A 13,189-nucleotide genomic window follows, 5' to 3' on the forward strand; every position below is an offset into this window, starting at 1 on the left:
GTAATAAAAGTTTTACTTGGAGATTTACCTAAGTATCTTTTATTGGAGTCTACATGCCTTCCACAGTCAAAAATTCTGGTGGAGAGTGTTCAAATGCAAAGTATTCTATGTCCAAGACACAAGGAAGATGTATAAATCACTAAGAGAGATTATATGGTAAAAAAACATTTTAATTAATTTTAAATTTGTTAATTATATCACAATTATTATATTAAGATATGTATTCCATTCATAGAAAACCTGTAAACAACTAAATATGTAGTATTTAACGAACACCATCGGAATGGGAAATATGGCAACCCCCCAAAAGACTTCTAAAATAAATAATATTAAAATTATTTAAATTAAATTAAAATCAGAATATATTTGTAGATAAAATAAGTATATATTTGTGAGTAATACTACTTTTCTGTCTGATTTTCAGTTACATTAATGTCATTTATTCAAATTTTTTTTTCCTGTTTTTCCAGGCAAGCCTGGCTCACCAGCATGTGACCTATTCAGTCACATAGGATTTAATGCTCTGCTGTTGGCATGTTACAATTCTTAATAAATTTTGAACAAGGGGCCCTGTATTTTTATTGTGCAATGGGCCTTGTAAATTACCAGGTCAGTGCTGGTGCTACTTGAGGTTTTCTCTAATAAATGTTTACTTGACCTCCCCTCTCCTCTTCCCTCTCTCCAATCTATATTCCCTTTCTTTCTTTAATGATATGATTATCATAATAATTTGGGGTGAAGGATATTTCAAACAACTAGAAAACTGTAGCAAATAATAAAATAAACATTTATATACTCACAATCCTGCAAGTGTTAAATGAAAGGAACCACACAGAACTTGGCAAAGTAAGTAGAAGGGTATTAAAGTGCATTTAATAAGAGATTCTAGTGTGAGGATTTCTTCAAAACTATTGTCAAAATGCTGTGTGTATCTCCTACCTTCACCATAACTCAGGGAAGCTCTCCCCACCTCAAGTCCAGGGAGGGCGTGAGGAGATAAGTGGTTAGAGAGTTTGACTGTGTCCATGGCTCTTGGAAGACACGGATGTGTGTGTCTGAACCTCAGATGAAAGGACAAGAGGTGAGAGACTGGCTTGAGCAGCTCTGTAACCGGAAGCAGAGAAGGCCGCCCTGAGAAAGGGCACTTACACTTAGGGTAAGAAGAAGGGGTTTTCTGTGTACTTAGTGATTCTGTAGAAGAATTCTACCCTAAGTTTTCCTATCAGTGGTGAGATTACCCAACAAACAAAGACACATAATCTTGGAAACTCATCAAAAGATATAGAAGGAAGGATGGGTGGCTTGGACAGAGAAGATCATGTCACCGATGCCAGGGAGCCCAGCTGAGAGGTCCCTGAGAAATCCATAAATTTGCTCCATCCTTTGGTGAATATTTGAATATCTCTGCACATGTCTCCCTGTTCTTGCATTTTTTGTAAGCCTACAGTGGTAAGAAATAATGTTTTTTTCTTATTTATATTTTTCTGTATCACTAATTCCTATTTCTAGTTGTGCATATATTTTTCCCCTGGAGTTTAGGAGGGAAGGGACACTTTGACATCTCAACCTCTGGCTTCAAGCTCTCATTCCCCCACTCACATGGAACAAAATAGTAAACTCTACTATGCAGCACTCAATTTCCAGCAGCAAAGGCCTAACCCAGGACCCAGGACAGTCCCATTTAGTGCACATATGTGGAAAGGGGAAAGACTGAATACCAAAATTGCAGGCCACATGAGAGGAAGGAAATAATACAAAGACCAGGGCATAAATGGATTTCAAATGTACTGCCTTTATTGTCCTAAAACTATATTATTTTTAAAAAGTCTCCTGAGGCTAACAGTTGAAGGGCAAGGCTATGCTTTCTAGACTGCACGTATGGCTACGTTTTCAAGACTGCAGAATCACTGACTCTCTCCCCTCCAAACTGCTATGTGGTAATGATGATGCATGATTCCACACTTTTTTTTTCCCCCCAGAAATTATATCTGACTTTATATCATTCAGTCTGTTCTCAGAATTCTTCGTCTCACCTTTCTCTCTCTCCATCACACTCTCCTATCTGCTGGCTTCGCTCTTCTGCTACCATTATAAGTCTTTTGGCTTCTCCTCTGATGTTTGAAGGTTCTAAATTTTTTGAAGGTGGTTATGCATATAATAGTGCTTGGTGTTGAGTCAGTTCACTAAATCCTAAAGGATCAAAGTGAAATACCAGGTTTCTAAGTCCAGTAAATTAACATCTATTGGAAAGGATGCCTATATGAACAGAGCTGAAGTAAAGCTGGTTTTTGTTTGTTTGTTTGTTTTTTGTTTGTTTTTCTGGACTGGGCATTCTAGGTTAAAGGTTTCAACAAGAAGCAAAAATTACCTGACCAAATCTCCACTTCTCAGCCTGAATTCTTAGATATATTGCTAGTTTTTAAATCACAGAAACACATTACGTATTTTCACCTTCAAAATAAATTTCTTTTTTTCCTAAAGGAAATAGAGTTTGCTAAGGTGATATCTGAATATGTCTGAAAAGTTGGTTTATTGAAACTAGATAATGTGTTTCAATAGGAGATATTTTATTACAAATACTCTGGTTAAAAAACTTTCTTAAACTCTGTGATTCTCATTTATTGCTGGCTTTGTGGCTGGCAACACCACTAAAGAAAAAGATATTCTGACATTTGTTAAAGACTATAACTCAGACTTTATTCAGGGAGATTATTATTGTAGGGTTTTATAGGAGGGAAGTTGAACTCAGTCTCTCTCCTCTCTCTCCTCATCCATTGTAGCAACCCCTACAAACGGCAGCATAGCCACCTTTGTCCTCAGTACCTTAGGGGAGACTTCACAGATCAGTGATTCCCATGCTAGCTTTGTCACTACATAGCAGTAGACAGCCCAGGAAACTCTCAAACCTCAGTAAAAAAAAAAAGTGCCATACAATTTAAAGTACTAGAATTAAGGATGCTGTGATTCTAAAGAAATGAGTCACTGTTCCTCTTTTCAGGTAGGAAATATTCTAGAATGGATTTTGGCCTTAGCATCAAAATCAATCACAATATTATTATTATTTTATTGTTCTTTCTTCTTCTATCTGGTAGTTCTTAAATGATTATAAGGAGGATTATCTTTATTGTCCCTCTTTCAGTAGACAGTTTTTTTTCTTATGCTACAATTATTATTACTGTTAATATTGGCTAATAACACTTACTTATTGCTACTACTAATTATTACTACAAATATTAGCTAATAATATCTATATATGTTAGAACCATTTTAACTCCTTCTCAGATACCATCTTATAAGTCTTAATAATATATCAGTGAAATTATCTTTATTCCCAATTTTAAATTAGAAAATGGGTTGGTTGGAGAGACCAAGTAATATTTTTTTTCAATATCAAAATGCCAGCCTATGATCAGGCCCAGTCTTCAACCTACATTGTCTGAATTCAGAGCTGTTGTTATTTATGTTCAATTGTTTCTTATACATAAGAATGTAGGGGCTTCCCTACTGGCGCAGTGGTTGAGAATCTGCCTGCCAATGCAGGGGACACGGGTTCAAGCCCTGGTATGGGAAGATCCCACATGCCGCGGAGCAACTAGGCCCGTGAGCCACAACTACTGAGCCTGCGCGTCTGGAGCCTGTGCTCCGCAATGGAGAGGCCGCAACATTGAGAGGCCCGTGCACGGCGATGAAGAGCGGCCCCCGCTCGCCACAACTAGAGAAAGCCCTCGCACGGAAACGAAGACCCAACACAGCCAAAAATAAAAATAAATAAAAAAAATAAAATAAAATAAAATAAAAACATTCAAAAAAAAAAAAAAGTCTGAGCTCTGGAATCAGAATGCCTGGATTTAAAAGAAAAAAAAAAAAAAAGAATGTAAACCTTAGAGTTCCAAAGTTAGTACTAGTATACTAGTAGTATACTAGTACTACTATACTAGTAGTATACTAGTACTAGTATACTAGTACTAATTGTAAGACACCTTATCTGGACACTTTGTCCTGATATAAACCTAAACTAGATGTTTTTCATACCAAGAGAGGAACAGAGAATCTATTAGTAACTGAATCTCTCCTGTGTGGTAAACACACTCTAGTTACTTTAGTAAACATCATCTCAATTGTTTATCTTCTCAACAAACTTTGGAATTACTTATTATTATCTATTATTTTATATGAGAAAACCGAGGCACAAAATGTTTGTAAATTATCTTTTGAAAAGCCCCTGGTGCTCATCTATGAAGGACGATGGATAGATAACCTCTTATGTAGTAGGAAGACACAGTAAATGGTTCAGAAGATCAAAGGGATTTAGTTAAGAAAATTTTGAAAACTTCATTAAAGTCTTCTATTAGAGAACTTTATAATTAGAAACCTGATTCTTCCTCCATTCTATAATGGAGGATCGCAATTCATTCTGGTTCTTTGATATTTCCTGCTTATCCGTTTTTGTTGTTTTTTAACTCATTCCATAAACATGTAAATATTATTTAATAATGGAGTTTTTCTTGCATCTATACTGTGTTCATCAAGTTTTGTTGTTTGTTTGTTTTTTAGATTCTTACATTTATGACACCACATGGTATGTGTCAGATGAAAGCAGGTTCCCAAACTCTGGCAGTGACTGGCAAAATGAGGCAAGAGTTTATGTTGTTATATTTAAAATATTAATATATCAGTATTTTATCAAATAATCTTATAAATTAATAATTCAGTTATGATCAATAAAAAGTAGAGATAGACTATGTAGTTATTTTTCAAACCAATATTTACTTTTTAGACTAAACATTATTTTCTCTGGCCTGTGTCATAATTCTTATGCATATTTTGACAATATTTGATCTTATGTATTCTTGTTGTCAGTTCTTCTAAAACTCTGTGATACCAGGAATGCACACATACTCGTACATGTGTAAGTATGTATCTGTGTCTATGACTTTGTCTTTCTAGACCTAAAAAATTATTCCTGGACCATAATAGAATGATAATACTTGTAACTGGGAAACTAACATCCACCATAATCAGTATGTCTCCTCCTTGGACATTCTTCTTCTATTCTTCTTTTTCTTCATATTTTTAAACTTATAAGCTGAGCCTTCTCTTTCATTCCTTCCTTAATCTCGTGTTTCCTCAGGAAAGTATTATTTTAATGGTTAAGGATTAGAAAATGTACAAATTTAAAAATCAAAGCAAGGCAATAATTACTACGTTGAACTTCAAAATTTACAAGGCGTGGCACTAAATGTTAAGAAAAAAAAAAAGATGGGGCAAGTGTGAGTCTCTATTTTTATTTCTTAACTTGATGTTTTATAAAATTCATCTGCTTATGCTGTGACTCCAAAGTGTGTTTAGTAACTACCAACATCCAAGTAGCCCAGAGTTGAGGATACATTAAAAAAGAAAAAAAGAGACATTTCCATTTCACTCCTCATACACTAAGGAAAAGTGTTTGGCAATATTACTTATAGGCTTAGACTCATGACAGATGAAAGTAAACCAGTGTATTTTGTTAAAGATTTAGAAGGAATCACAATTTCGTTTCAATTAATATATCACTGCATAGGTCCTAGTGTGTAGTTAATTAATTAATAAAAATATTTAGCTTAATTCTTCAGAAATTTTGCAATTAATTCAAAGATTACCAATAGTGAAAAAAAATCATTGATTTATGTATATCTCACTTTCCTCCCTCCTTCTCCTCTTCCCCTAACTCTTCCCTTCCCCCTCTTTCAATAATCATTCATAACAGGCACACACAGTGTCTTAATGATTGAGTCATATGTAATGAAACAAATAATTCGTACTACTTTACTGATGGGTCTAAAATTGCCTTATCAAGATCTGTTATGCACTGCATTGATTAGGACTTATTCCAGATGCTAATTAGAGACTTGAGGGATTTAAATAAAATTATTTCTCTCCCTCATAAAATGGCAGAGGTAGGTTCCTCCACCGTGTGTAACCTCCATTCCCAGAGTCACTTCAGGGTCTAAGGCGGCTACTCCACCTCCAGATTCCCTTGTCTACGTTCCAAACAGCAAGAGGAAGTAGGAGGAGAAAGTCACACACGTTCCTTCAATGGCAACTGCTGGACGTGGCATTCACCACTTTTGTTTACATTCCCTTGGCCAATGTCACACTAAGCCTCAATAGTGTCTGCAGAATGAGGTAAACACTGTGAATTACCTACCAAAATTAATCATTGGCTCTACTAATTCTTTAGAAAAATGTAGAACAGATTTTGACTCATCCTATCTCTATCACAAAACCAAACTGCTTAACGAATACTAGTAAATAAAATTGTTACTAGAGTTTTATTTAATGTTGATTTATAGATTGCATTGTTCTAATCCTAAGGCTGTAACAGTCAGCCATTTGTTTTATACTATTAACTGCAAGATATTTTCTAGATGTGTGATTAATTATGCCACAACGCAAAAAAAAAAAAAAAAACTTGCTTAAAAATTATCAGTTACTTCAATAAGCTAGAGTATTATATCTGGCAATCTTAACTTTTTTTTTCTGAATTTTATGTCAACAATGAGTCTTTTTAAGGTCAAGAATGCTATTAGATTTTACAGTTTGGAAGTGTATAAATAATTTGGAAGTTGTGTAAATATTTATTTTTATAGTGATTTCTCACCACCAACTTAATCTCCTGAGAAGATTATTACACAGTGATTTCAACACCTTAAAAAGAAAACACAAATCAAGACAATTGCCATCCAGATCGACTAATACAAAATAATGTAACGATTCATCACACTTTCTCACCACACTTTCTGGCTTATCTGTAGTAATTCTTGATTTTACCATGCATTATGAGTCAAAATGACTAATGCAAACAGACGTAACAAATGGCAGCTTAAGGCACAAACATGGGAAATTAGAGTTGCAGTGTCTGTCTAACCATTTAATGTGAGGATTAACCTCAAAATAAAAATGGGCTTGTTACTATTTCAGTGGATTTTAAAAGTACATTATTTTCTTTTTCTGTGTAAATTTTCACTACTTTATTAGACTAGTAATTTACTTTTATCACATCATTTTCCAACACAAATAAAACACATGAGGAAAATAATGGAAAATAGGGAGAACAACATCTTAGTCTTTTTTAAAATACATTAACTATACATGAGACAAATCTCTTTATAATATTCGTTGTATAAAATATTATACATAAATATTAATGAAATACAATTAATTTCAATCCCCCAAGTTATACCTGGTTGTCATTATTGAGACACTTTACTTCTGGTCCCTGTAGAGTATAATTTCTGTGGTAATTCTGCCTAAGAGTTTCACATTTCAAACCTCATCATTACAAATTTAAGGAACCTGCAGTTTAGTCCTGCTGCTGATCTGCACTGCACTTGGGGAATAAGCCATAGGTCCCACATGCCTAGTGGTCAGCAGCCTGCAGTGTATACTGACAACTATTCAACATAATCTACTGTATATGCTCCTCTGTTTCTTGGCATGTAGTCCGTTTACAGTGTGCTCGACCATGCTGCAAAATCCTAGCCAAGAGAATGGCTGCGTGTTGTATGAAATATCCAGCCAATGATCTAAAGAAGCTATACCTCCTCTAAATTTTCTCCTTCCTCTGAAGTAGATGAATCCAAAAACAACATCATAGTGGTTGACAGAGCGTAAGGTGGAAAGAGCCTCAGATGGAAGGAGCCTCAGGACCTGACCCGCAAGTTGGATAAGGTCCACCTGGTACCTGTAACACGATTATCAGTGGAGTGGAAATGTACTTTACCACACTTAGTGCTTATACTGTTTAGGTCTATTTGTTATTGCAGCCTGTTCTACTTTAGCTAAAACATGGACAAACTTATTCTTTTTAAGGTTAACCTTTTACTTCAATTCTATATTTGAATACTCCAAATGCATTAGCTTCGCTCCAAATGAACCAAAGTGTGTTTTCCTGAGATTAGAGAAGACGTGATTGAAACAAGTAAAAATAAAGTTTTCTATAGTGTAAAAATATACAGTGTAAAATATAGGATTAAGTAATAAGTATTTATCTTCCAAGTACTTGCATTAACAGATGAACATAAAATGCTTATGGTTCTAAACTTTTCCTACACATTTAAGACATTAAAAAGCCTAATGAATTTTAAACAAAAATATAAAAGTATTTCTCTTCCAACTATTTGCATTAACATATGGACATAAAATGTTTATGGTTTTAAATTTTCCGACAAATTTAAGACATTAAAATGCCTAATGAATTTTTAACAAAATATAAAATGTATATAGTACCATAGCAAGTGTTAAGAATTTTTGTCTTGCTGATTATTCAATTATCACTGAATTAAAATATTTAAGAAATCTTAAATAATACAACTCTATTTTTCAGTAGAGAGCATCATTAAAGAAAATTCTTCAGAATTTGTTTCTAATACAAGATCCACAGATATAAATTTTTCTGAATACAGAATAAGGGGATCTTTGATTACAATTTACCCTTTCTCATTTATGGATTGATATAAAGATAGAAAATATCTTTATTTATTATAATGATCCTTTTATATGTAATATTCTATTTGGGTCTATCTTCTCCTAAAAATATTCAAAAGGTATCAACAACTAAAATCAGAAAATAGGGAACAGGTTATCTTATTAATGATTTCTTCTTACAGGAATACATAGTGAGATGGTAGTAGTCAAAAACGCAAATAAAGCCAAACATAAATTGAGAGTGAATTGTAACAGTGCATTTGTTTTTCTCAGTCAAACGTTTCACTCAAACTAGAAGATATATTAAGTTAGTAACTGTACTACATTTTAGTAATTTTTACATAGACATCTTATCAATCATTGTGACTGTTTGCATTTTGGTATTTAACTCAGAATTTTAATCTATAACTAATGCCTTTTACACATTGCCAGGGAAAATTTTCCTTTTTTTATTAATACTGCTAATTTAATATGTGAAACTGCTGACAGTTTAAGGCTCACCACTCCCTTTTTCTCTCTTGCCCCACATATGGACAAACCAATAAGAGAGTCCAGTATTCCTTCCTTTGATGCTGGAAGTTCAATCCACACAAGACTTGACCAGTGGAAGCCCTCCGTATCCACAATAAAAGTCAAAGCCAGAGGACCTTCTAGATGGTGAAGTAAGACGTGGAGATCACCTTCCTCCCCACAAATACATCAAAAATACATCTACATGTGGAACAACTCCTACAGAACACCTACTGAATGCTGGCAGAAGACCTCAGACTTCCTAAAGGCAAGAAACTCCCCACGTACATGGCCGAGTGGTTGACAGGGTCTTGGTGCTCTGGCCTGGTGTCAGGCCTGAGCCTCTCAGGTGGGAGAGCCGAGTTCAGGACATTGGTCCACCAGAGACCTCCTGGCACCACATAATATCGATCAGCAAGAGCTTTCCCAGAGATCTCAGTCTCAACGATAAGACCCAGCTCCACTCAATGCCCAGCAAGCTCCAGTGCTGGACGCCCCATGCCAAACAACTAGCAAGACAGGAGCACAACTCCACCCATTAGCAGAGAGGCTGCCTAAGATCATAATAAGGTCACGGACACCCCAAAACACACCACCAGAAGCGGTCCTGCCCACCAGAAAGACAAGATCCAGCCTCAACCACCAGAACACAGGCACCAGTCCCCTCCACCAGGAAGCCTACAAAAACCACTGAACAAACCGTACCCACTGGGGGCAGACAACAAAAAGAACGGGAACTACGAACCCGCAGCCTGTGAAAAGCAGACCCCAAACACAGTAAGTTAAGCAAAATGAGAAGACAGAGAAATATGCAGCAGGTGAAGGAGCAAGGTAAAAACCCATTAGAACAAAGAAATCAAGAGAAAATAAGCAGTCTACCTGAAAAAGAATTCAGAGTAATGATAGTAAAGATGATCCAAAATCTTGGAAATAGAATGGAAAAAATACAAGAAGCGTTTAACAAGGACTTAGAAGAACTAAAGAGCACAGAAATACATCTTCACGTGGAACTGCTCCTACAGAACACCCACTGAACGCTGGCAGAAGACGTCAGACCTCCCAAAAGGCAAGAAAATCCCCACGTACCTGGGTAAGCAAAAGAAAAAAGAAATAACAGAGACAAAAGAATAGGGACGGGACCTGCACCAGTGGGAGGGAGCCGTGAAGGAGGAGAGGTTTCCACACACTAGGAAGCCCCTTCGCGGGCGGAGACTGCGGGTGGCGGAGGGGGGAGGCTTCGGAGCCACGGAGGAGAGCGCAGCCACGGCTGCGGAGGGCAAAGCGGAGAGATTCCCGCACGGAGGAGCGGCGCCGAGCAGCACTCACCAGCCCGAGACGCTTGTCTGCTCACCCGCCGGGGCGGGCGGGGCTGGGAGCTGAGGCTCAGCTTCCCTTGGATCGCAGGGAGAGGACTGGGGTTGGCGGCGTGAACACAGCCTGAAGGGGTTAGCGCACCACAGCTGGCTGGGAGGGAGACCGGGAAAAAGTGTGCAGCTGCTGAAGAGGCAAGAGACTTTTTCTTGCCTCTTTGTTTCGCGGCGCGCAAGGAGAGGGGATTCAGAGCACCGCCTAAACGAACTCCAGAGCCAGGCGCGAGCCGCGGCTGTCAGCGCGGACCCCAGAGACGAGCATGAGACGCTAAGGCTGCTGCTGCCGCCACCAAAAAGCCTGTGTGCGAGCACAGGTCACTCTCCACACCTCCCCTCCCGGGAGCCTGTGCAGCCCGCCACGGCCAGGGTCCCGTGATCCGGGGACAAGTTCCCCGGGAGAACGCACGGCGCGCCTCAGGCTGCTGCAACGTCACGCCGGCCTCTGCCGCGCAGGCTCGCCCCGCCTCCGTGCCCCTCCCTTCCCCCCCGCCTGAGTGAGCCAGAGCCGCTGAAGCAGCTGCTCCTTTAACCCCGTCCTGTGTGAGCGAAGAACAGACGCCCTCAGGCGACCTACACGCAGAGGCGGGGCCAGATCCAAAGCTGAACCCCGGGAGCTGTGCGAACAAAGAAGAGAAAGGGAAATGTCTCCCTGCAGCCTCAGAAGCAGCGAATTAAAGCTCCACAGACAACTTGATGTACCTGCATCTGTTGAATACCTGATAGACAACAAATCATCCCAAATTCAGGAGGTGGACTTTGGGAGCAAGATATATTATTTTTTCCCCTTTTCCTCTTTTTGTGAGTGTGTATGTGTATGCTTCTGTGTGAGATTTTGTCTGTATAGCTTTGCTTTCACCATTTGTCCTAGGGTTCGGTACGTCCTTTTTTTTTTTTTTTTTTACTTAAAAACATTTTTTTTCTTAATAAATGTTTTCTTAATAATTTTTTCCTTATTTTCTATGTTTAAAATTTTTTTTAAATTTTTTTCTTAATAAGTTTTTTCATATTTTTTGTTTTAAAAAATTAAAAATTTTTTTCTTAATAATTTTTTTCTTAATAATTCTTTTCTTATTTTTTATTATAAAAGATTAATAAATTTATTTTAAAAAATTAAAAAATTTTTTTCTTAATAAATTTTTTCTTAATAATTTTTTTCTTATTTTTTATTATAATAGCTTTATTTTATTTTATTTTATTTTATCCTCTTTCTTTCTTTCTTTCTTTCTATTTTTTCTCCCTTTTATTCTGAGCCGTGTGGATGAAAGGCTCTTGGTGCTCCAGCAAGGCATCAGGGCTGTGCCTCTGAGGTGGGAGAGCCAACTTCAGGACACAGGTCCACAAGAGACCTCCCAGCTCCACGTAATACCAAACGGCAAAAATCTCTCAGAGATCTCCATCTCAACATCAAGACCCAGCTTCACTCAACGACCAGCAAGCTACAGTGCTGGACACCCTATGCCAAACAACTAGCAAGACAGGAACACAGCCCCATCCATTAGCAGAGAGGCTGCCTAAAATCATAATGAGGCCACAGACACCCCAAAACACACCACCAGACGTGGACGTGCCCACCAGAAAGACAAGATCCAGCCTCATCCACCAGAACACAGGCACTAGTACCCTTCACCAGGAAGCCTACACAATCCACTGAACCAACCTTAGCCACTGAGGACAGATATCAAAAACAACGGGAACTATGAACCTGTAGCCTGTGAAAAGGAGACCCCAAACACAGTAAGATAAGCAAAATGAGAAGACAGAAAAACACACAGCAGGTGAAGGAGCAGGGTCAAAACACACCAGACCTAACAAATGAAGAGGAAATAGGCAGTCTACCTGAAAAAGAACTCAGAATAATGATAGTAAAGATGATCCAAAATCTTGGAAATAGAATAGACAAAATGCAAGAAACATTTAACAAGGACGTAGAAGAACTAAAGAGGAACCAAGCAATGATGAAAAACACAATAAATGAAATTAAAAATACTCTAGATGGGATCAATAGCAGAATAACTGAGGCAGAAGAACGGATAAGTGACCTGGGAGATAAAATAGTGGAAATAACTAACTACTGCAGAGCAGAATAAAGAAAAAAGAATGAAAAGAACTGAGGACAGTCTCAGAGACCTCTGGGACAACATTAAATGCACCAACATTCGAATTATAGGGGTCCCAGAAGAAGAAGAGAAAAAGAAAGGGACTGAGAAAATATTTGAAGAGATTATAGTTGAAAAATTCCCTAATATGGGAAAGGAAATAGTTAATCAAGTCCTGGAAGCACGGAGAGTCCCATACAGGATAAATCCAAGGAGAAACACGCCAAGACACATATTAATCAAACTATCAAAAATTAAATATAAAGAAAACATATTAAAAGCAGCAAGGGAAAAACAACAAATAACACACAAGGGAATCCCCATAAGGTTAACATCTGATCTTTCAGCAGAATCTCTGAAAGCCAGAAGGGAATAGCAAGACATATTTAAAGTGATGAAAGGGAAAAAACTACAAGCAAGATTACTCTACCCAGCAAGGATCTCATTCAGATGTGATGGAGAAATTAAAACCTTTACAGACAAGCAAAAGCTGAGAGAGTTCAGCACCACCAAACCAGCTTTACAACAAATGCTAAAGGAACTTCTCTAGGCAAGAAACACAAGAGAAGGAAAACACCTACAATAACAAACCCAAAACATTTAAAAAAACGGTAATAGGAACATACATATCGATAATTACCTTAAATGTAATGGATTAAATGCTCCCACCAAAAGAAACAGACTGGCTGAATGGATACAAAAAAAAGACCCATCTATATGCTGTCTACAAGAGACCCACTTCAGACC

General features: G+C 37.5%; 1 long non-coding RNA gene across 3 annotated transcripts in view; it reads right to left on the reverse strand.

The window, feature by feature from the left end:
• Positions 1-13,189, reverse strand: part of LOC309647402 — a 149,929-nt gene that overhangs the window by 21,131 nt on the left and 115,609 nt on the right. Inside the window, exon 1 of one of the 3 annotated variants that reach the window (XR_014256019.1) lies at positions 29-2,594. The exons of the other annotated variants lie outside the window; for them this stretch is intronic. This is a non-coding gene — a long non-coding RNA (uncharacterized lncRNA). Of the gene's footprint in view, positions 1-28; positions 2,595-13,189 lie in introns of those variants that run through there. 3 annotated transcript variants of the gene reach the window in all.

The sequence above is a fragment of the Balaenoptera physalus genome, assembly GCF_965194825.1.
Source record: "Balaenoptera physalus genome assembly, chromosome: 18".
Taxonomy (NCBI): Eukaryota; Metazoa; Chordata; class Mammalia; order Artiodactyla; family Balaenopteridae; genus Balaenoptera; species Balaenoptera physalus.